This window comes from Podarcis melisellensis (genome assembly GCF_964234715.1).
Source record: "Podarcis melisellensis genome assembly, chromosome: 3".
In the NCBI taxonomy this organism is placed as follows: domain Eukaryota; kingdom Metazoa; phylum Chordata; class Lepidosauria; order Squamata; family Lacertidae; genus Podarcis; species Podarcis melisellensis.
Window position 1 is genome coordinate 93,545,465 of NC_138530.1, and position 25,038 is coordinate 93,570,502.

The window sequence follows — 25,038 nt, forward strand, 5'->3', positions numbered from 1 at the left end:
AGCGACCCGCCATTGCAAGCAGTGTGCAGCTTTTTTTAACATTAGGAAATGTGAGGGGCAAAGGGAATGGAAAACCTATGACCACTTCATTAGGTTAAGCATGATAAGTAATAGCGGTACCAGAGGTCCGTTCTTAACCTGAAATTGTTCTTAACCTGAAGCACCACTTTAGCTAATGGGGCGCCGCCAGAGCACGATTTCAGTTCTCAGCCTGAATCAAAATTCTTAACCTGAGGTAATATTTCTGGGTTAGCGGAGTCTGTAACCTGAAGCGTATGTAACCTGAAGCGTATGTAACCCGAGGTACCACTGTAACCCTCTTCCTTGATTTTTTTGGCAGGGTTTCCCTTGAACTGTACCCACCCACTAAATGGCTGTTTGTTTGTTTTTAAAGGGATTTTCCAAAATTGCAGTGACGCCAGACTAAACACTTATCATTGTGGCTGAAGGCATTGCCTGAGACTGGGAAGGAGAAAATGACTGTCAACTGACCAGGGGAAAAAAAGATGACCCGGTCTACTCCTGTGCCTTGACAAGCATCTTGGCATGTTGTAGCGGATGTGTTTTCCATGGCATGGTATAACTTTTTATCGCCTGCTAATTCCTTTAGATGAAGCTGCTGTTGAAAGAACAGCAGGGTCTGGCAAAAGAGTTGGCAACCCTAAAGCAAACCCTTTGTTTTTGCTCCGCATATGGAGCAGGTCACTAACATCAAAAGAACTTTTAACTTGAAAGGCGCTTAGTTTGGCTGCCCTTGTTTTTGAGAACAGGCAAGCCCGAGAGTGACTTGAAGGTTTCCCACAGTAAATACATTATAGGCGGGTTTCATAGGCTACTGAGACCTTTATACTTCCACCTGCACATTATGGCCCTAATAAACACATTATCAGGTCATGAAAATGATGGCAAACATGTGACTGGAGGATCTGATAAGTCAGAAGCAAAGATTAGCAGGTCCTCATCTCTCTCCCCCTGCCCCTCCCTTCTCACGGAAAAAAAAAAGCTGCAAGAGATTCCCTTATTTAAAACAATTGCAGCATGTGGATTTACTGCACTTAAATCATTACTGGCAATTAGCACGTGTCAGAAGGTTGCAGCTGGCTCCAATTACAGGTAAGATTTTAGAGATTTGAACTTAATTGTATGCATGATAGTGGGAGGCTGGGGGGCACATGCCAGAATAAATGGGATCACACCTCTTTGAAATGGGAATGTTACCACCTTTATCATTTTCACTTGACTTTTGTCCTTCAGGAGGGGGAGGAAATGGAGAACTAAACTCCCAGCACCATTTCTGTGTCCCCCCTCCCTCCCCAGTTAATGGAGTGTACCTATCCAGGCACGATAAAGAATGAATAATAATAATTTGGAGCCTACCTACTTCCAGTTACCCCATTTGCCTGAGGGCTTCTGATAAGCGCAAACAACATGATGGCAAAACTTTGTCCAACTTCACAACTGGCACTGAAGTGTTGTTTAGGAATTAAAACTAAGGCCTCTCCCTGCCCCACTCTACCCGATTTCAAGTTTCACCATTTTTGGTTGCCAAGTCGAGTGCAATTTTTTTTTAAAAAATGGGCATGATCCAAAATGGAAGCCAATTATTGCTTAATGTTCTGTGGATTGTGGTGTGTGTGTTCTTGTTTGATAAAAAATAATCTCACTTTCTCTCTCCCTTGCTTGCGTTTGGTTATCATGAGAACACGAGGAGCCCTATGGGAGCAGTCCGACAAGTCCATCAAGATCAACCTCCTCTGTCCCATGGCGGCCAATCAGCTGCTTCTCGAGGAAACCCATAGGAAGGATATAAAGACAATAGCCCCCTGTGGCAACTGGTATTCAGAGAAGCATGTTGCTCCTTCTGATCCTACACGTAGCATATAGCTCTTATGGTGAGTTCACCCAGTTGCCTTTTAAAGCTACCTAAATTGGGGGCCATCAACACACCTTGTGGCAGTGGATTCTGAAGTTTAAATATACAGGGAGGAATTCAACATCGTGTGCTTGTTCCATAAGGGCAAGCATTTTGGCTTGACAGATAGACCGATCCCCACCCTCTCCTTCCCTATTCACTGTCCTGAGGGTTGTTCTGAACCCCTCCCTGAACCAACTGGGGTGGCATGGAGAGAGAGGAGAAGGGGGAAAGCCCACCATTTGTCTACCCTTAATCCGCCAATGTGCACCTCCACGGAATGGTCCCCAATCCAGCAGGATGCTAGGGTTGATAGTATTGAAAATCCATGAGAGGTCCAGAAAATCAACAGCTACACTCTTACTTGAGCAATAACTGTCCAACAGGGCAATCAAAGTTGCTTCAGTCCCCAATCCACATCTGATTCAACATTGGTAGTGGCCTGGGTCAGTAATGAGGTACCTGTGGCCTGGGGATCATTGGTCTTGCTGGCAGGGACAGCTGAATATTGGAGTCTAACAACATCTGGAGGGACACATGTTCCCTCTCACTTGTCTAAGCAATCTGTTTCATCCTGGAATTGAGCAGACAGGCATCTTCTGCTCAAGTACCATGCTCCTCAAAAGGATATTTGTCACTGACTGTTCAGGGCCAGAAAGAGTTTCTTCTTCATCATGAACACTTCCCTCAATGTGACTGGGACCACGTTCTTCTTCAAGATGGCATTAATTACCTTCTACCCTCCCATGAAGACAGTGGCGTAGCGTGGGGGGTGCTGGGGGGCCTGGCCGCACCGGGCGCAACATCTGGGGGTTAGGGTTAGGGGGTGCAAATCCATGGGTTAGGGGGTGCAAATTACTTGCCTTGCCCCGGGTGCTGACAACCCATGCTACGCCACTGCATGAAGACAGAATAAGGCAGAAGGGGCAGACGTGGAGCAAATAATGTTAGCCCAAACACCATTGCACACATGAACAAGATGGTTGGCTGGTTGGCTTGGGGGTATTTTGATTCTTTTAGTAGTTAGAATTTAGCTACTATTATTATACAGTTCAGTCAGGTATTCAACAAAGTGGCTGTCAAAGACAGTGTTGATATCCTGCATAAACATCAAGGATTTAGCAAATTCTGTGAGCCAGTGAGGGCTTGCAACCAATTCACACATTTATTTTTGAGGTAGTTATGTTCTCACATGCGGGGACTTTTTACTGCCTCATTTTTTACATGTTGAGCGGCTTGTGTGTGGGAGCCGTATCCTAATTTGGGGGCAAGGAAGAGAGGAAAAGTACAAAGCCAGGGAAAATGTTTGAAAATGAGTCCTTTGTTTTTTCAGCCACCTCATGCTAACGGTTCTTCATGTGAAAATTAGGTGTCTTGCAGCACGAGAACTTCCCCCCTCAGATATTAGCGTGCAATTTGGCAATATAGCAGAGAATTATAATGGGGGTGGAAACTACTGGTGTTAAAAAACTGTTGTAAGTATTATTGTAATAAGTGCAAAATGCTTAGAGTTTCTCAGTCGAAACAGAATTAAGTGCAAAGCTTGATGATTCCTCCTTATTTAAAAGTGTTATGAATGCTTCTTACAGTCTTCCTTTCTCATCCCAAGTAAGGCACGATATAATGAACATATTTTCTCACTGTGTATACAAAATGGCCCTCCTCATTAGAGATGGGGAGGCTTTTGATTTGGTTTGCATTTTAATTTGCTCTTCGGCACAACAATGCACAACACACAAAGCGAATCTTTCAAAATTCACACTTTCCCAAATTTCGTGATACAGTTTGCCGACTGAAATGTGTGTACAAAAATGCACCTGTTTGGACAAAATGTGCACAAAAATTAGGAAAATAGCATTACAAAAATATTGGGGAAAATTTATTGCAAAATGTGTATATTAAGAGAAATGTGTACTGATATGCTGATGAATTTTTGTGAGGTGTTTTTTTTTAAAATCACAAGCTCATATGCAAACTGGATTTAATATGGAACCCCCCCTCAAAGCTAACAGATTCATTCATCCCTATAGTTAACTGATAAAGGATCTGTTAAAAATTTAAAGACTGGCACTCCCGCTCAAGTTACTGAGAGATTATAGGGCCACAGTACTTGGTCCGAAACAATTTTGTGCTACCTTTGTGCCTTTGTGAGTGTGGTCTCCATTTCCAATATGATTTGTATGATTGCAGGTTTGGGACTGAAGCAACCTGTTGAGCAATTTGCCTACATCACAAAAGAACAGGGTACATTGGATGAATGGGAAGCAAGGTGGGGCAACAATGGCCGGCCCACCCCAACCTTTGTGTAAATTCTGCACAGGGCCCATGTGCACAGCACTCTGTGTTTAGGTCTGAACGGAGGTCTGGCTCAATGCCCAGAGGTTAGGGTGTGTGTGAACTACAGCTGTGATCCTGTTCCTCCTTCCATGAATTCAACACGGGATTCTGAAGGGGATTTCTATGGCTCCATGTGGCGGTGTGAGTTCTCAGAAAAGACAGCTCCACAGGATTGTGGAGCCAAAAAGTGGCTGGTCACTGTTACCACTTGAACTGGGCCTAATTAAACATTTCCGACATTTCTGAGTAAAATCCCTTTCCCCTTTAACAGTGAGTCCTTGTAAACACGAAGGTTCTCAGATTTGTGATAGGCATCATTTTGATTTCATAGGAGTCCTCCTTTATTTACCTAGCTGGCTCTCAGCTTTTCCTCTCCCTCCACTTGGGAAAGCTTTAATAGAGCTCTTTGCTCCCACACTGCCACAGAGATTTGTTTCAGAAACCTTTGAAAGAGATTTTTAAAGACCCTTGTCATGGGAACAGCTGTCAGCCCACACAGCTCACTTTTAATATTTGAAGCTTTTTTTAATGTTTAATTTGCTTCTACAGGTTTTGAGCCGATTTTATCGTTGTTGAGTTAAAAAAAAATTCTGTTGTTTTAATTAACCCTTGCCACCCAAGCAACTGAAAAACACACCAGCATCTCATGATGTTTCTCAAGCATGAGCTTCAGAAATGGGTATATTTGTATGGCCTGAGCCCAGGTTAGTTGTTCGAAACATAAACTGAGTCACACAAGTATTTATTTATGCATTTGATCACATTTATGGATCACACCTCACAAAATACCTTGCAGCTATTTCACAGTGAAAATATCAACAAAAAGAACAATTCTTTAAAAATCCCATATGTAAAAACAATTTCAACAATTCCACATGGGTGGAAAATTAAAAGCCATTTCATATGCAAAACCTATTCCAAATCCAATAGAGACACAGGTGGGGATAAAGATTTCTACTTAAAAGGCTTGTTGAAAAAGGAGAAATCTTTCCATGGGTGCTGAACAGGTGATAGAGATGGAGCCTGTCTGACATGGGATGGTGACATGGGATGGGTTGCGGAGGAGTTCTGAAGAGCAGATGCTATTTCAAGTGGTGTTTGTTATCTATCTATCTATCATCTATCTATCTATCTATCTATCTATCTATCTATCTATCTATCTATCTATCTATCTATCTATATTAGTTTTCAACATATAATTTTCAACAATAATTAAACATATTTTCATATCTTATACCATTTTTTTTACTTCCATCAATCACATCTGAAAATTTTCCAATCTATTCACTTAATATACATTTATTACATTCACTATTACATTCAGATCTCATAACTAATATTCTATTCTTTCTTTACTGTGCAATATTTCATATATTTCTCCTTACAAAACTTCTTGTAGTCCTATTAAAGTAATTTGTTGATTACAATTGCTCTTCAAATAGTTTGTATATTTCCTCCAATCTTCTGTGAATCTCTGGTCCCGCAAGTTTCGAATCCTTCCTGTCATTTTATCTAATTCTGCGTAGTCCATTAATTTTATCTGCCATTCTTCTTTCGTCAGGATTTCTTCTTGTTTCCATTTCTGGGCTAACAATACTCTTGCTGCTGTTGTTGCATATAAAAAACAATTTAACATCTTGCCTATTAATATCCTCGCCTATAACAAGTGGTGTTTGTTATCAAGCAGGAGTAATATAATATGAAGAACTTTATTTAAACAAACTTGCATTCATGCTTTTCCCTGCTGTTCTGTTGTTGCACTGTTGTTGCACTGTTGCGGAGTCATTTCTGGGTGGCGCTGTGGGTTAAACCACAGAGCCTAGGATTTGCCAATCAGAAGGTCGGCGGTTCGAATCCCCGCAATGAGGTGAGCTCCCGTTGCTCGGTCCCTGCTCCTGCCAACCTAGCAGTTCGAAAGCACGTCAAAGTGCAAGTAGATAAATAGGTACCGCTCCGGCGGGAAGGTAAACAGCGTCTCCGTGTGCTGCTCTGGTTCGCCAGAAGTGGCTTAGTCATGCTGGCCACATGAACCGGAAGCTGAACGCCGGCTCCCTCGGCCAATAAAGCGAGATGAGCACCGCAACCCCAGAATCGGTCACGACTGGACCTAATGGTCAGGGGTCCCTTTACCTTTACCTTTTTATTCCCTTGGTGGTGACTAAATTTCTGTCTCTGACTGTTGTCCTCATCCTTCTACATAGTTCCACATAAATACAGGAGCCAGGTTCAGTTCCTAACATCTCCCATTAAGAAGGAATGGGAACCATATCTCTGTGTTATCCCAGCAAGTGGCCACCATCCAAAGAAAACAATGCTCAACTCCATGAAAAGCATTTCAATAGGTCAATAATGTTGGGCGAGTGAATCATTTAATGACTTCCAAAGGTCTGATAGTTAATGGTATTGGAGTGGGGGTGGGGAGGACAATTCGCTAGTTCTGCTCCAATCTTGTTCCCGAGTAGGGAGGCTTCAGGAATTTGATCTTTGTGAATTTCAGCCTGAACTTAAAAATAATAACCGGTGCGGATTAATGCAGAAATGGGATGGGCTTAGGACGGAGCACATGTGAAAATAGCGTGGACTAGAAATAGATTGATTTGCTCCTATCACAGGCACCAAACTGCTGATGAGAACTACTTTCACTTCCGTAGGTCCACATAAGCATAGAGAACAAAAAAGCAACAACAGCTGTCACTTGAAATATGACGTTCCCTGAAATAATGCAAAGTAGAATAAAGCCCAATTCACATGTGGAGCATTTTGGGCTGTCGTTACTCTGCAACCAGAACTGTTGCAATCAGTGGCGTAGCGTGTGTTGTCAGCACCCGGGGCAAGGCAAGTAATTTGCACCCCCTAACCCGTGGATTTGCGCCCCCTAACCCGTGGATTTGCGCCCCCTAACCCTAACCCCCAGATGTTGCGCCTGGTGTTGCCGGCCCCCCTGCACCCCCCACGCTATGCCACTGGTTGCGATTTCATTACTTTGGCTTCGCCAGCCTAGGCAGAATGACAAGGAGCTGGATTCATTGAGCATGGGCCATTGGTCTTTCCCTTGGTGTTTCTCTCCATACAGTGTGCCAGGACTATCTATCTACTGGATTTTGAAGACCTGGGTGCAGATCAATATCCATTGGCTTTCCCCACTTTTGCCCATCCTTGTGAGTCCGTGGGGCAGATTAGGCTGAGAGATAATGCTTGACCCAGGTCATCCAGTGACTGTCATGGCTGGACAGGATCTTGATTTCAAGCCTTCTACTGGGTTACTCTCTGCCCAGTAACCCCACACTAGGACCCCATCTGCACTATACATTTAAAGCATTACCGCACCACTTTAAACCGCCATTACTTCACCCAAAGAGTCCTGCGAACCACTGCTGTTAAGCTGGGCTTTTTTAGCTGGAACTCATTGGAACTCAGTTCCGGCACCTCTCAAGTGGGCACCATTGCCATTTTATAAGAGAACAAGGTGAATTCCAGCACCCCTTTTTCTAGAAAAATGGCACTGCTGTTAAGTCTGCTGGGAGCTGTTAGGAGACCCCCCTATTCTCATCACAGAGCTACAAGTCCAGGATGGTTTAATGATCACCCCTCTCTGAGGGCAATAGGAGTGTTTTTAACAACTCTCAGCACCGTTAACAAGCCACAGTTCCCAGAATTGTTGGGGGGGGGGAAGCCATGGCTGTGTAAAGCAGCATGCTACTGCATTATAGTGCAGTTGGGGCCTAGGTATTGTTGTCTTGTAACACACACACAAGATACCGTACAAAGACATCTTTCTTTACAAAGGAATGAAAGGGAACTCCTTATGCGAGGAACAGCATGTTTCAATACACTCGAGCACACCGGTAAAAATAGCTTCCTTCCCTTTCATAATATCTAGTTATTAATGTCTCCTTCATCATGATGAGGCCTTTCTCTGATCCTGCCGGCAGCATGCAGAACAGAGGTGGGAGAAGAGAAACATTGCTGTGTTTGGACATGGGTACATTTTACTACACCCTAAGAAGGGGTGAGGGAACCTGTCAAACAGCTGCTAATTTTCGCTTGTGGTGCTGTGTATATTGCAAAGTGTGTGTGTATTTCAGCAGAGTAATTTGGAATGCCAGAGCCCCAAACTGAGCGGGGTTCTAAATTTTCCTAGATGGGTCTATATCTGACTGCTGTGCAGCTGTTAACTCTGCACAGAGCATCTTGTGCCAGATCTTGCAGAAGGCATCCCGGCAATCAGAGGAATTATTTAACTCAATTATTTTTATTAATTTATTGTATGAAATCCTTCAGAGCGAATCCGCTTTGATGTGCGATATCCTAATCACACCCGCAGGGCATTGCGAAGCGCAAAGCGTGCGTGAGTGTCTTTAATTCCTCAGTGGTATGATAATATCTTTTTTACTAGTGTAAATAAATCAATTATTTAAGTCAAATACTTTGATCACTGGGAACCGCCAGTGAATGTCTGTGCTGTGCAGTTTACGGTGGGCAATTCTTGTCTGTAACAACTACCGTGGCAGTGCTTATAGCTCTTCATTTCAATCTACTCTTAAAAATGAGATTAGAAGCCATTCACCAATATACATACTTATCTTGGGCCTGCTGTGGCACAGAGTACCTTAGCCAAGTGGAATAACAGGGTGCTTTCATCTGTCACAGGGTTAAAGATGTGCCACTCTTCTTTCTCATTAACTAATTGCTATTGTACAAAGAACGTATACAATGATTTCTCCCAACGCACTGTGAACCTGGTTCAAACACTCTGCACCACGATAACAATTATTTGCCCATACGGGTAAAAGGGTATTTTGGGTCTCATGGGATGCAAGGTAAATTAGCATTTTATATCATATTAATGAAGTGTTAATTGTTTCTCACAACGTCCGTGTGTATGTGTGTGAGAAAATTGAATGCGTTCCTATTGACATTGTCGCGGAACAGCCATAGTACCTTGCAGCACTTTCTGATGAGTTCATCGAGAAAGTGAAATATTACTAATTGTGAAGTGTAATTAGCCGTTCATCTAGCTGAGACCTTATTTTAAAGTGAAGCTGCAATTTTTAGTCAGAAAAATATGCTTCAAAAAGCCTTTTTCTGAAAAGTGTAGTTCAGTTATACACAGTCAGCATGTGAATACTAGTACTAGCTTTGAAGGTGATTTGGTAACTTCAATCATTTAGAACTCACATAACCCCCCTCCATTTTAAAACAGCTGCACTTGTTGCGATTTTGTTCCTGGGGCTGATTCAAGGAGTTCATATTGGTGTTTTAAGCCATAAATATCTCAAGGCCCCAAATATATGAAATATCATCTTCATCCCCACCAACCTTCCAGAGGATACATTGCTGGATTAAAACCTACAATATTTTATCTTCACACTGTCAAAAGTTCAAAATAAAATATTTGGCAAAAGTCTCCTCTATTAGTCACAGATAGGATTGCATGACCTGTGCATGGTACAGTGAGTTCTGGAGAGGAGTTGAAGAGAAAGAGGAAGCCTTCTGATAAAAACAAAAGGGGAAGATTTCTCCTTTCCTCACAAGCCATGCACTTCCTCTGTTACAGGATCCTCTCTACATTCCAGTCACCGCTTGTGGGCATTTATGTAAGACGTGGTGGTGAATAAATGTAAGAAAGAAAATTTCGTTTTCGTAGTTGAAAGTAGACCAGCTGAGACCATAAGCTGTTCTAACATCCAGATGTTCTTCTTTGTAGGTTCTGTTCAATTCCATATATGGGAATGTGGCTGTGCAGACCACAGGTAAAATCTTCTACAAATTTCTGGAAGATTAGGACCAATGACCTCTCCTATCTCTCCTGTACACAACAACATCCCACATGTAAGGTGAGGAGACATAGCCAGCTGGAAGGGACCTTTCCCAATAAATGTCCTGTGAGAGCCACTTATTCCTTCATAAAATCATTGTCCTTTGGACTCTTCCCCCCGCTCCATTCTGTGTCAACTTTCCAACAGGTGCAACAGCAAGTGCTGTTTGTTTTTAAATCTCCTGTTGTAGGAATGAAGTTCACAAATTTCACCTGTTAGTCCTTTTAGAAATAAATGAGGATGGGGACCTTCAGCCATTGCGCCTCTCATGCTTGGGAAAAGGCCGAGTTGTCAAATGACACAAGCCTTCTGGAATTGGAAGCTGTGCTCCTGCTTCCTCTAACAATTAATGCTACACAGATTAAGGGAAATCTAGCCAGTGCTCCACTCCTTTTTACAACAAAGCCTGCAAACATGACATTATGGGCCAGAAGGCTTATTACTGGACAGCAGTTTCTATAAAAGTAGCAAACTACCATAACTCAATGCCTTTTTTTTTAATAATCCTTATACTCTTCTGAAAATATATTGGAAAAAACACTTGGACCAGGTCTCTGTATGAAGCGTGGTGACACAAAACCTTACGGTACATTCAGCTATGTGCTATTCTTCCTTAAAGCATGATCTCCACTTTTGGTACTTCTGTTTCACAGCATGGTGGTGGACCATAGAGGATATGCCCTTTGACAGAAAGGAACTCTTTAATGAAGGTATGATCATCTTGAGAAGTTGAGGGAGGACAAATCCAAATTTTGCTCCTTCGGTCTCTCTGGTTGTTCTTACCGTTATTGACAGCACTCCTTTGATTTTCCTTCTGAAGTGCTGTTGAGCCAACCATGCCCAAGCTGTCTCTTTGTCTCATCAAAAGCATCACCTCTCAGCCCCCAAGATGCTTTTCCCCCCAACAAAACAATAACAGAGAAGCATTGTTGCTGCATTCATTTTCCATTCTCAATACAGGTTGCTTCCCTCCTTCTTTCTTGAAATATCCTCCAGCACATTTTTGCCATGTAAAAAGTTATTTGCATCGGAAGCCCCTTAGACCAGGGGTCAGCAACCTTTTTCAGCCGTGGGCTGATCAACTGTCCCTCAGACCATGTGGTGGTTTGGACTATATTTGGGGGGGAATATGAATTAATTCCTATGCCCAACAAATAACCCAGAGATGCATTTTAAATAAAAGCACACATTCTACTCATGTGAAAACACCAGGCAGGCCCCACAAATAACCCAGAGATGCATTTTAAATAAAAGGACAAATTCTGCTCATGTAAAAACACGCTGATTCCCAGACGGTCCGTGGGCCGGATTTAGAAGGCAATTGGGCTGCATCCAGCCCACAGGCCTTAGGTTGCCTACCCCTGTCCTAGACAATCAAGAAAAAAGAAGGGGGATTCTTTTTTATTGGAATATTTCTGTCCTACCTTATGTCCACGAGGGGCAATGAAGGTGACTCATGATAAACAGAAAACTAGGAAAATAGAATACAAATATTCTTAAAATGACCACTTGCCAATAACAGCAATAAACAATAAACAAAACAGCAGAGGCCGTAAAACAAATAAAAAAGAGCAAGAATTTTCAACCACTGCTCAGGTCAGGTGGTTGCTTAAATACTAGCATCCTGGACTGGCAACTAAACCAAAGCAAGTATGGAACTAAGTTTTACTCTAAAGACCACAAACTCCACACCCTGGGTGTCCTGTCAAAGAGTTTTATACAGTATACACAGCACAATCTGTTTCAGACAATGTTGGATCAAGATATCATATGTGTTAGGTTAATAGGAGAGGAGCTGGTCCTTCTGATATTCTCCCGGCCTCACATGTGTTTAGAGCTTCAAAGGTAAGAACGAGAACTTCCATTTGCCCGGGAAAACAGGAGCAAATAAAGTGGTACATATTGGTGTTTTGTGACCTGAAAAAGGGGCTTCTGTTACAACTCTTGCTTCCACATTCTGAACCAATTGGATTTTCTAAATGCTTTTCAAAGGCTACTCTGTATTGAGTGCATTGTAGTAATCTAATCCGGGTGTAATCAAGTCATGTATGACATTGGCCAGACTGGTTTTCTCCAAGAAAAGGGGAAGGCCAGTGTAGAAGCTGAGGCTGAGCAAAAGTGCTGCTGGTCACAACTGCAACCTTGAGCTCAAGATTCCTAATTTGCAGACCAGATCCTTCAGGGTTGAGGGGGGGGTCCAGGTTTTTTTTTAGGGGGATCTCCTAACCAGTGATCTCTCCCCCATCCAGTTGTTCAGGCTGTGCATGCCATGGATGGGAACAATGTGATTCAGAAGATGGTACTGGGGGGTATAGGATATGCCTACATCTTTTTGATTGGGGGGGCAACTTAGGTTTTACTTTACTCCTCTCTAATTGGTGTATTTGTGTATTGTGTAGCATATACCTTAGCATATTTTGTCTCCAGATAACCGATGTGTCTGATACATAGCCTTTCTGCTGAAGCCAAGATGCTTATTGCCTAGACGCAAGAAAACAAAAGAAGCTTAATACTACAGGAGAGGTTAAAACAGAACAGACAAATCAACCAGTTATTTAAGAATCTAAGAGGAAAGGGAGTGGATGATAGACATAACTGGGAACCATTTAAAGGAATATGTAGTCCTTAAATGATTGCAGCATGTGCTTTTTGCTACTTTGATGTCATGTCATTGGTTTACACGTCTCAGTAAAAAGTTGATGAAGAAAATGCAAGTGTGTTCCAACTAAGGTGTTTCCACAGAAAGGTTGACACCCATGTATACTCAAAGGGGTTTATGAAAGGAGAAGAAGTACATGAGAGAAAACTCATAGGCTGCTGGCCTTGTCAATGGCTTTTATTAGCCGGGAGAGAGAATGGTTGTTGTGTTAGAATTCAGGAGAACACCCAAGATAGTGCACCTGAGCAAACACTGTTATCCCTGAGTGAAGTCCACACCAACAGAGAAGGCCAGCGCAAGGTCCAGACACAGCTTACATCCCACTTAATCCTGAATACAAGGGGTGGGGTAAACAGGTGTGTAAATCTCATCTTGGCTCTCTCCACCAACATGAAGGTGACTTTATGACTGTTATGGCACATTTTATGAATTTATTATAGGGCGTACCTTAACAAGCTTGCTGGATAATTTCTTGGATTCCCCCCTCCCACCCCGGGTTTAGTTATGTGGCAGAGCTGAGGAGCTTGTGGTAGCTAATGCTCATGATGGACTTTGAAGAAACTGGTTACATTAGGAGAAGATGGTGGGTTTTTTCCCCTCCCACATCGAAACTCCTTCCTCTTGAAGGCTTGCAAAACTCTGAGCAGTTTCGGACACAGCTTTACAAAACACCATAGTTTCAGCTGGCTTTGGGAGGTTGACACTCTCATCCCGGGAGCTGCCCCCGCCCTCCACCCAAGGCAGCAACAAAAACCACCAGTAAAGAGTCCTGTGGTACCTTAAAGAGAGTTTAATTATAGTATAAACATCCACGGACTGCAGCCCCGCTTTGTCATGTTCATGAAGTTCTCTGTTCAGCTGGGGATCTGCAGCTGGGGAGCTAGAGAGAGAGCAATGGCTGAGGTTGATGGGAGTTGTAGTCCAAAGCAGGTAAAGGGCACCAGGTCGAAGAATGCGGACAGGAAAAAACTGTCAATAGTGGGGCCAAAAGGCCACGGAATGTAATAAGTACAGGAGGTCAGTGCCATTTCTGTGCAAAGTCCAGATGTATGTAGGATAAGACCTGAGCCAGCAACTCACCAGAGGGGCTTAGCACTGGCACAAAGAGACAATATGCCCTTTAGTCCAGTTGCAGGTTCTGCCCCCAGTCCTTGTATAGCAGTGGACATTGGGAGAGGCAGTGGGAAAGGACAGGTATGAAGGCGAAGTCATTGCCCGCAATGCTGAGCCACACATGTAGTGTGATTATCTAAATACAGGGTGTGTATGGAATACAGTGTGGGAAGGCACTGGGTGGTTCTGTCTTCTCCTGCCCCTTGACTTGCACGTATAACGTACGTGCATGTACATGTAACATACGTGTACGCGCATACACGTAATACAATCTTGGTATACGTCCACCTACAATGTCATTGGGCAAGTGTGGATTCACCCTGCACACAATGGCCTGGACCACATACATATGTTTTGAAACGGCCAAGCTGCAGGGTAATAACAGAATCCATCTGCAATGAGCTTTTATTTCTAAACAAAACCAGATTCCCAAGAAGAACTTTTCAGGGGCAAAACAAGAGGTTTAGATTGTGTGTGGACTATGTACTGAGTCCACATTAGCCCATGTCTTCATTGATTTTACTACTGCTGCTGCTACAATTTATTACATGGCCTTCACCCTAAATTCCCAGGGCAGGCTATAACAATTAAAACACAACATTAATATTAAAATACAGTACAATAGTACACAATATTAAAAATAGTATAAAGCAAGTTAAAGCTACATAAATAGGGTGGGCCCTAAAAGTATACATCTCAAGTGTCAAAAGCCAGAGTGAAGAGGTAGATCTTTAGCATTCACCGAAAGCTATATAATGAAGGTACCAGAATAAAATGTTGTGTGTGCACAGCATTATAGAAGTCCAACTGTGTTCAGTGGGGCATATTTCTAGGTAAATTTTTGTAGAATTGCAGCCAAAGTAATAGAGAACTTTCCTCCAATTCACTTATCTAACACAGAGACATTTCTTTGCACCTAAATCACATTTTATGAATTGTTGTATGTGAGCTGTAGTTTTTGAGCTCAAATTAGCCATCACTGGTTCCTGGGAGTAACCTATTCTGTCCTTTGCCTTGGAATGAGTGAATAATACAGAAACTGATGTATGCTGGCAACAAAATAATTGAAAATACTTCATGTCTTGTTTGTTTCGACTGATTGCTGCTTATGGTCATATATATGGGGAGAGCCTTCCGATCAATAAAAGAAATAGGCATAGACAACATGCAACTCTAGAGAGGAGGAAGGTAATGTGTGTTCTTAAGCTACAGAAACAGATTTCAACATATGGCTCAAGTATTTCTGCTGCAAGGAATTGCACATTCCTAAACCTGTTTTTAACTGATGACATCCACCTTTGACTCCGAGTATTGCATTTACAGCCAGTTTGCACACCTCTTGCTAAATACCTTCCTGTTTTGGGGGAACGATGGTGAAAGGGTTTCTCAAGAGCTAATGCTATTTGGTTGACAGGTCTTCTCTTATTAAATTGTCTGGCTTGACTGATAAGACATGCCTCAGTATAACATATAGCTAACTATAATGCCTGGATAACCACCAGAGAGGAAAGACGGGAAATTTGGTAGAATATCAGTATGCACATGAAGTCTTTGTGTGTGTGCACATGAGCACAAATGAATATGCTTTATGCTGTTTGGGGTCACACCATATTTAACCACAGCTTATCCTTTGGCTCCACACACTCTTTAAGGTGTATTGGGACATTTAAAGTAACGTTCTCCAACGGCTTTTAAGAACTGACTTCATGTCAGTTGCTTTGTGTGTGTGTGTAAATCAATATATATGAAGGGATTCCTGTAAGTAGAAATGATGGCTCCATTTCTCAGTGTGGCAGTAGAAGGTGGTTGTGTTTTATTGTCTCTCTCTCTCTTTTTAAAAGACGACATCTCAACCAAAATGTGTGATAGAAGTGTTTCTGAAAGTAGCCACTGGAACACAGATGGAGTACCTGGGGCTCTCGAGAGGTTGCTGGACTACGACTCCCATCATTTCTTATTACAGTGGTACCTTGGGTTACAGATGCTTCAGGTTACAGACTCCAATAACCCAGAAATAGTACCTCGGGTTAAGAGCTTTGCTTCAGGATGAGAACAGAAATTGCATGGCGGCGGCACAGCGGCAGCGGGAGGCCCCATTAGCTAAAGTGGTACCTCAGGTTAAGAACAGTTTCAGGTTAAGAACGGACCTCCAGAACGAATTAAGTTCTTAACCCAAGGTACCACTGTACTGAAAATGCTGGTCTGAGGCTGATGATAGAATCCAACAACATATGGAGGGCAACAGATCCCCTCATTCATGCTCTAGGAGGAGGCTTCTCTGTCAAAGGCAGGGCTCATCTGGTATAAAAGGCCATACCCTCCAAGTGTCCCTATTTTCCAGGGACAGTCCTGGATTTACAGAAGCCATCCTGGTTTCTGATTTTATCTTGGAATGTCCCGCTTTTCCTTAGGATGCCCCTAGTTTCATTGGAGAAATGTTGGAGGGTAAGGAGTTATGCGACTCCTGAGCCAAGGAGATAAGTACAGTCATACCTTATATTACGTTTGCTTCAGGTTGAGCATTTTCAGATTGCGTTCTGTGGCGACCCGGAAGTGACAGAACGGGTTACAGAGGTACCACTGTAACTATGCAACCTTCAGATGACATTCGAAGGCAGCCAGACAGGGTGTTTTTTTTCATAAAAAAAAAGTTTAATGCTTAATTATGTTTTTATAGATGTTGAGGAGATCTGGGGCAACCCAGTCAGTTGGGTGGGGTATAAATAATTAAAATATTATTATTATTATAGTTGTTGTTGTTGTTGACTAGGACATCCCTATTTACATCGGAGAAATGTTGGAGGGCATGAAAGACATCTCATTTTGTGATCATAACCAAGGTTCAGGGTCAGGCCTTCATGAAATATTCTTTTATTGTGGCATAGTTTCTAAAGTGTCTGCCTGGCTCTGGGGAATGCGTATTCTAGTCCTCTTTCAGTTGTCAATCTCACACAGAGATGGCCTTGGCAAAGCACTGCCTTCCAGGGGCTAACTGCACAATACACACAGATGCATGAAACAAAGCCATGCTGCTGTTTATGAAAAAGGAAAGCATCGTTGGGAAATGGGGAGGCCAGATATTGAGGGAGAGATCCCTCAGCTTTAACCCTTCCTTGCCCTCTGCAGCGACCATTGGTAAATGGTATCATTGACAGTCCTACTTCCTGACATTCTATAGAGCTTCCAGAGCAATTGAGGGTACCAAAGGAGCACTTCTGATTAAATGCTCCCAGAAGCAACTTGGAACACGAGATGTTACCATTGGTCATATTATCACAACAGCATACCCCTGATAATTTACTGAGTTGAAATGGTGTGTGCGCGCATGTGCCCGTAGGAGGCAAGGTTGGCATATGCATGCAAATTCTACATCAAATTTACTTCTACAAATTCATTTAAAAAAACATTTTCCTAATTAAAAAATGTTCAACATTCTGAATGGCAAAGGAGGAGGCTGTGTTTGTTTTAATACGTCAATCTATTGAATGTGGAAGCTGATTCTTAACCATATCAACTTTAAAATTCACCACCCAGCTCTACCTCTCTTTTAAATCAGAACCAGTGAAGGCGGTGAAGGTCCTGTGTGAGTGCCTGGAGGCGGTCGGAGGATGGATGGTGGCTAACAGATTGAGGTTGAATCCTGACAAGACAGAAGTACTGTTTTTGGGGGACAGAGGGCGGGCGGGTGTGGGGGACTCCCTGGTCCTGAATGGGGTAACTGTGCCCCTGAAGGACCAGATGCGCAGCCTGGGAGTTATTTTGGACTCACAGCTGTCCATGGAGGTGCAGGTTAATTCTGTGTCCAGGGTGGCTGTCTACCAGCTCCGTCTGGTACACAGGCTGAGACCCTACCTGCCTGTGGACTGTCTTGCCAGAGTGGTGCATGCTCTAGTTATCTCCCGCTTGGACTACTGCAGTGCACTCTACGTGGGGCTACCTTTGAAGGTGACTCGGAAACTGCAATTAATCCAGAATGCGGCAGCTAGACTGGTGACTGGGAGTGGCCGCCGGGACCACATAACACTGGTCCTGAGAGATCTGCACTGGATCCCAGTACATTTCCGAGCACAATTCAAAGTGTTGGTGCTGACCTTTAAAGCCCTAAACGGCCTCGGCCCAGTATACCTGAAGGAGCGTCTCCACCCGCATCGTTCTGCCCGGACACTGAGATCCAGCGCCGAGGGCCTTCTGGCGGTTCCCTCATTGCGAGAAGTGAGGTTACAGGGAACCAGACAGAGGGCCTTCTCTGTAGTGGCACCTGCCCTGTAGAATGCCCTCCCTTCAGATGTGAAGGAAATAAGTAGCTATCTTCTCTTTAAAAAACATCTGAAGGCAGCCCTGTTTAGGGAAGTTTTTAATATTTAATGCTGCATTGTTTTTAACACTCGTCTGGAAACCGCCCAGAGTGGCTGGGGAAACTCAGCCAGATGGGCGGGGTATAAATAAATTACTACTACTACTACTACTACTACTACTAGGCTTCAAGAATTGATATTTTAAGCACCCCTTAACGTTGAATTCTGAAATCCAAAGTAAAAACCTTTGAAATTCAGGATTTACCATTCTGAATTTGGCCAATTTAAGAAAATGGTGTGGAAGTTTGATTGGGTTCTTACTACTTACTATTCAACTTAGCTTTTCTAGTTGCAGCTTTTCAGTTCCATTATAATGATCTCTCCCGCTCCCTTTCCTTCAGGAATGCTTTGTTGACACAGATTTTGCTCAGTAATACCAGGGGGAGTTGTATTATGTTAACTTGTCTTGCTCTTTCCCCCCCTTCCTCAGTGTGTAATCTTATTTCCCCAGCTGTATAACTGCAAATGATGAACTTTTTACATTTATGTTCCATATCTATTTTGAGCTGAAGTATAATAATTAACATTGTTAAATGGCAGCCCTCAAGGAAGGCAACTTGAAAAGGTATTTTGATAGGTCTTCATAAATCTACTTCAGCAAAATGCAAAGTGTCTGCATATCTAACAATCTGGATAGGAATATATCCCCCGCTCCCCAAAAGTAATTCTTTAATTTCATAGGGTTTGAGTACCAAGTAACATATATCATCAGTGATAGTGTCCAGAGCCTTGACCAAAGTAGTATAATTTCTGTTACATTTTATTAACTCATAATATTATTCTCCTTTTGCAAAATTAGATTCTTCTCACAAAGGCACCATCTAATTATTATTAGATCAGTTAATTTCCTCATAATTTAAAATAGTTAAATTTGCCAGATCATTTTTTTAAAGATTTGGTGATTGTGGGGTCTGCTGACTGAGGGTCCCAGATGCTCATTTTCATCCCCACTGGATGACTATTTTAGTGGTAGGCAGGTAGCGACGCTGCCTCATACTTTGGTAAACTGGAGTGCTGCAATTTGGGCAAATTAAGGTGGAAGGCAGCCATCCAGGATGCAAACTAAGTTGGCTCCCCTTCAGAAGTGACACTGTTGCCCACCTACTACTCAAATAACCACCTGGGTCCCCAGAGAGGGGCAAAAAAATATTGTGAAGCCGCATTGGGGTGGTGGTGGTGTGTGTACGTTGGATTGTGTGGGGGCCTATTGCCCGCACTATGCTGAGGGTCCCTTAAATCTGGTGCTGATCATGGCCTTAAAACTGAGGTTGCCCACCCCTGCTGTCAGGTGCTGTTGCAGTTGCTCGAGAGTAACCAGGCAGGACTCCGACCAGTCTTTTACAGGCTTTATTTTGGTGCAAACTATTTACAGTGAAGAGCGTTATAAGTTCATGTCTGGCTCAATCGCTAGCAGAATCTGGGAGTGGTCTGTTTTTGTACCTCCCCCAACATAAAAGCTTCGTCACCCCCAGCCTTTTCCGCCCCTCCCTGTGCCTCAAACTACTGCGCATGATTGGGGATGGCAGGGGTGTGCTTCCCTCCTCTCCGGCTTGCTCAGGCATGGTGTTAAGGCTCTCTCTAGCATCCTCTGGTCCTTGCACCTCTCCCCCACTGGAGGTGGGGCTTTCCTCCTCGCCGGAAGAGGAACTGCTTTGCAAGATTTTCAGAGGCTCCCTGTAACACAACTGCCCCTCTATCTCTCGCCTCTGAGCCAATGGCAGTTCCCTGACTCCTGCTTTAACTGGAAGTGCTACGGATTGACCATAGAGAGAGCTTTCTGCACACAAAACATGTGTTTCCTCATAGGGCTATGGCTCACACTCAGTTATCGCCCACCCCCTCCTAAAGGCTTTTGTGTATGAAGTAACTTCTAGCAGAAAAGAATGGACATTTAATCAGCTGTTTAAAATTTCTGCTCTACAGTGGTTACATACGCTTCAGGTTACAGGCTCCGCTAACCCAGAAATATTACCTCAGGTTAAGAATTTTGCTTCAGGATGAGAACAGAAATCGGGCAGCGGCGGCGCAGCGGCAGCAGGAGGCCCCATTAGCTAAAGTGGTGCTTCAGGTTAAGAACAGTTTCAGCTTAAGAAAAGACCTCCAGAACTAATTAAGTACTTAACCCGAGGTACCACTGTATTTCCCTATTGAAAATATAGGACACTAAGAGTTACTGTAGGAGGGGCACTGGCGTGGTCAGTAGCAATACATACATGAAGTCTCAACTTGCCAGTGGAAGAGGAGCTGTAGGTCACGCTCTAGGTTTCAGTGTGCAATGCTGCACTTTTTCTGAAGGCAGATGGGCCTAACCTCGGCAAGCTTGGAAGAAAGGTGGGATATAAACAATAATGAATAGATCAACCCACAGTCTGGCTTGAAGAAGATAACTTTAGCAGTGTGAACGAATCGCAGAAATCAGTCTGTGTGTGATGAGAGAAAGAGAGAGAAGGGGGTGAGGAGGAGATCTGTAATATTTAAGTTCAGTGTAAACACCAGAAGCAAGATAACTATTGTGGAATTTGCAATGGAAATGCAGTTATTTCTACTGGACCAAGTGCAAGAATGTTTTATCTCATGGAATTTCCAGTCAAGAATGGAATTATTTTTCACCCTGCTGAGGCTGCCTCAGCACCAAATATGGATTCAGCAAGGAAGGAGGACCAAAAATACCATTCGGCATTCAAAACACAGCTGTTGTGGCCACATTTTTCTTCTTCCTCTTGAAATGGGGGGGCAGTATAAAAAAATAATAATGTACTCCTCTACTGTTATGGTACTACTGGTGGCATTGCAGATAAATTCCTTGCTGCCTCCTTTTCTTTTTCTCTCTTCTTTTATAAACCATCAAGCTGATTTTCCAGCAGTTCTCTATCTACATGGTGTGCTCTTCCCGGCTTTTAACTATGACAATAGGGTGGGAAGAGCACCAATTCTTTGATCTTTGGTACTAATGGAGAGCTCTGGTATTATGTGGCTTTCCAACAAAACAGGCTATTTTCATGGCTGAGGCCAAACCAAGAACTGAGCTGGGGAGAAAAGCCAAGAATCAGAGAGCAGACGGTTAGTTTCACATGCTTAAAATTAGCCCTACTCGTCCACCGGAGCAGCTCTCGTACTTTATAATTTATTTACCCGTTTTGTCAGTTGTGTCAGTCAGAACGGCCAGCCATTCCAGCAGCTGGGATTCCAGCCCCTTTGCAAGAACAATTGCCTGCATCTTGCTGTTTCTGGCATGTATTCATCATAGAGCTAGTGGAGATCCATTGCAGGAATGATGCCATTCCAGCATCATCCAGGACGAGTTCCTTAGGGTGGGAAGCAGCTGCACAGTAAGGAACAAGAACAAGTGGTAAAGCTGGCAGCAGTCACACTTTCTTGCATATATGCATTCTTCCATTTCATATGAATAAAGTCCAAATGGAACTATTGATATAAAGCTCCTTTTTAGATTATATAAATATATATATATATATATCTATATCTAAAAAGGAGCTTTATATCAATAGTTCCATTTGGACTTTATTCATATGAAATGGAAGAATGCAGAAAGGGGCTGTGACTCCATCCATCTGCTGCTGTTAACATGCAGTTCCTCTTGCCCTGTTCCCATTTTGGGGTAAATTGGAGGCAGTGTCACTTACTTCCACATAAATATGGTTAGGATTGAGATACAGAGCTGAAGGCTAATTTAATAAGGCAAATAGAACTACAGTGGTACCTTGGGTTAAGTACTTAATTCGTTCCGGAGGCCCGTTCTTAACCTGAAACTGTTCTTAACCTGAAGCACCACTTTAGCTAATGGGGCCTCCTGCTGCTGCCGCCGCGCCACCGGAGCACGATTTCTGTTCTCATCCTGAAGCAAAGTTCTTAACCTGAGGTACTATTTCTGGGTTACCAGAGTATGTAAGCTGAAGCGTATGTAACCTGAAGTGTATGTAACCCGAGGTACCACAGTACCATATTTTTGGGGGGACCTTTGTTTGCAAAGTGATGTCTCTGCTTTTTAAGATGCTGTCTAGGTCCATATAGTTAAAGCTATGGTTTTCCCAGTAGTGATGTATGGAAGTGAGAGCTGGACCATAAAGAAGGCTGATCACCGAAGAATTGATGCTTTTGAATTATGGTGCTGGAGGAGACTCTTGAGAGTCCCATGGACTGCAAGAAGATCAAACGTATCCACTCTTAAGGAAATCAGCCCCGAGTGCTCACTGGAAGGACAGATCGTGAAGCTGAGGCTCCAGTACTCTGGCCACCTCATGAGAAGAGAAGACTCCCTGGAAAAGACCCTGATGTTGGGAAAGATGGAGGGCACAAGGAGAAGGGGGCAACAGAGGACGAGATGGTTGGACAGTGTTCTGAAGCTACCAGCATGAGTTTGACCAAACTGCAGGAGGCAGTGGAAGACAGGAGTGCCTGGCGTGCTCTGGCCCATGGGGTCACGAAGAGTCGGACACAACTAAATGACTAAACAACAACAAATTTTGAGGGACTCACAATTAGGAAAATGGGGGAGATTGTGTAGAGTTGTTAAGCTTTTTTGGGGGGGAGGGGTTTGCCAGTGATTGTCTGCACAATTACCACTGCGATAGCCAATCATCACCAGCCCTTGAAGCAGCCACCAATCACCTGCCAAAACAACACTGACAATGTTCAGCTCGCGGCAGCAACAATCGTCACCCCTATGCGCTATCCTTGTATAAGACGACCTCCCCCTTTTTATGATTATTTTTACATAAAATATACTCGTCTTATACACGGAAAACTATGGTAGTTCAAATCCGACAGAGGGGCCCTGTGCAGACATCCGGCTTAACTATATTTAAGGTAAAGGTAAAGGTACCCCTGCCCGTACGGGCCAGTCTTGACAGACTCTGGGGTTGTGCGCCCATCTCACTCAAGAGGCCAGGGGCCAGCGCTGTCCGAAGACACTTCCGGGTCACGTGGCCAGCGTGACAAGCTGCATCTGGCGAGCCAGAGCCGCACACGGAAACGCCGTTTACCATCCCGCTGGTAAGCGGTCCCTATTTATCTACTTGCACCCGGAGGTGCTTTTGAACTGCTAGGTTGGCAGGCGCTAGGACCGAGCAGCGGGAGCGCACCCCGCCGCAGGGATTCGAACCGCCGACCTTTCGATCGGCAAGTCCTAGGCACTGAGGCTTTAACCCACAGCGCCACCTGCATCCCTAACTATATTTACTGCTACTTTATTAAATGGAAAAGGGGGGGGGGAATTATTGGGCCCCTCCTATGGATAAACTGGCATAGTGAAGGTAAAGGGTAAAGGGACCCCTGACCTTTAGGTCCAGTTGTGACCGACTCTGGGGTTGCGGCGCTCATCTCGCTTTATTGGCCGAGGGAGCCAGTGTACAGCTTCCGGGTCATGTGGCCAGCATGACTAAGCCGCTTTTGGCGAACCAGAGCAGCGCACGGAAACGCCGTTTACATTCCCGCCGGAGTAGTACCTATTTATCTACTTGCACTTTGACGTGCTTTCAAACTGCTAGGTTGGCAGGAGCAGGGACCGAGCAGCGGGAGCTCACTCCGTTGCGGGGATTCGAACCGCCAATCTTCTGATCGGCAAGTCCTAGGCTCTGTGGTTTAACACACAGCACCACCCGCGTCCCTTATAAACTGGCATAAGGTTGCTTATGCCATTTTAAGTCAGGGCTACTGATTTAGGGTTCCCCCCAGTCCTGTCTTCCCCCTCTTTCCTCCCTTATCTATGTACAATGAAGGCTACTGCCCCCCATTGTTCTGGTAATGTCTTTTTGTGTAACTGTATACAGTATTTTTTAAAAATAAATAAATAAAACAACTATATTTGGTGCTGACCATGGTTTGTTGTTTCAGCCCTGCTTGAGACCCTTAACCATGATTTTTGCTTGAGGACCTAACCCCACCTGCCCCAACTGAGAAGTTGTGTATAGGAAGACACCTGCTTGTCACCTTGTGGAGGTGAGGAACCTGTCTTGCTTATGGTATAAAGGCATAGCTTCCTGTCATAGCTTCCTAGTCTGGCTTGTAGCCAATGCTTAACTAGGTATTCCAATGTAATGCTTAATCGTTGTGAAGGGAAACAAACGGTTAAGCCTTTTATTTGCCTAAGTCTGCATTGTACCCCATAAAACTGGCACCAAATCAGTTCAAGGCAGGGATTGTTTGAACCACTGTGCATTGTTCCTTGGGAAAAAGGTGGGAAAGTAAAGATGATTACTGTAAAAATGAGTAATAAATCATAGCTAATCATGCACTTTTGTCATATTTGTTGACGAGCAGCTGCTTTCATATATTATTCAGTCATCCTGCAGTGCCCTTATCTTAGGCTGGCTTTCTGATGATGTTACACAGCTTATGGGAGAATGTGCTAAATGTCGGATATTCCCCACACTGATAGAAGCCTAGTTCTCGCAAACAGGAGAGCCACCTTCACTCAGTGCTAGCCCTGCCCCAACCTCACATGGGGAGGAATTAAAGTGATCAGTCCATCAGGGCAAACACTGTAGATTGCCATATGGAACAATCACCCTCTCCTCTTCCCACACATTGTTCTGGAGCTTCTCCCCACCCCACCCCACACACCCCTGGCCAATTTTAGGGGCATATGGAAGGAGGAAGGGAGGAATCTCTGTTGCGTAAGCAGAAGTCCTTGCATAGGACTTCTGCTGATGGGACTCTTTAGTTGGATTTCCACCCCATGGTTTCCTTGGCACCCACACCCTAAGTGGGAAGCCTATGATCTGGATTGGGGAAGCCAATGCCCTCCAGTTATTGTTGGATGCCCAAAAGGTCAGGGATGATGGGAGCCACCAAAATCTGGAGGCACCATGTTGTCCGTGGCCTTTC

General features: G+C 43.8%; 1 long non-coding RNA gene across 3 annotated transcripts in view; it reads left to right on the forward strand.

The window, feature by feature from the left end:
• Positions 1-313: 313 nt before the first annotated feature.
• Positions 314-25,038, forward strand: part of LOC309367308 — a 48,178-nt gene continuing 23,453 nt past the window's right edge. For all 3 annotated transcript variants that reach the window (XR_014167016.1, XR_014167017.1, XR_014167018.1), the window contains exons 1-3: positions 314-1,892; positions 9,957-10,086; positions 24,046-24,150. This is a non-coding gene — a long non-coding RNA (uncharacterized lncRNA). The remainder of the gene's footprint in view (positions 1,893-9,956; positions 10,087-24,045; positions 24,151-25,038) is intronic.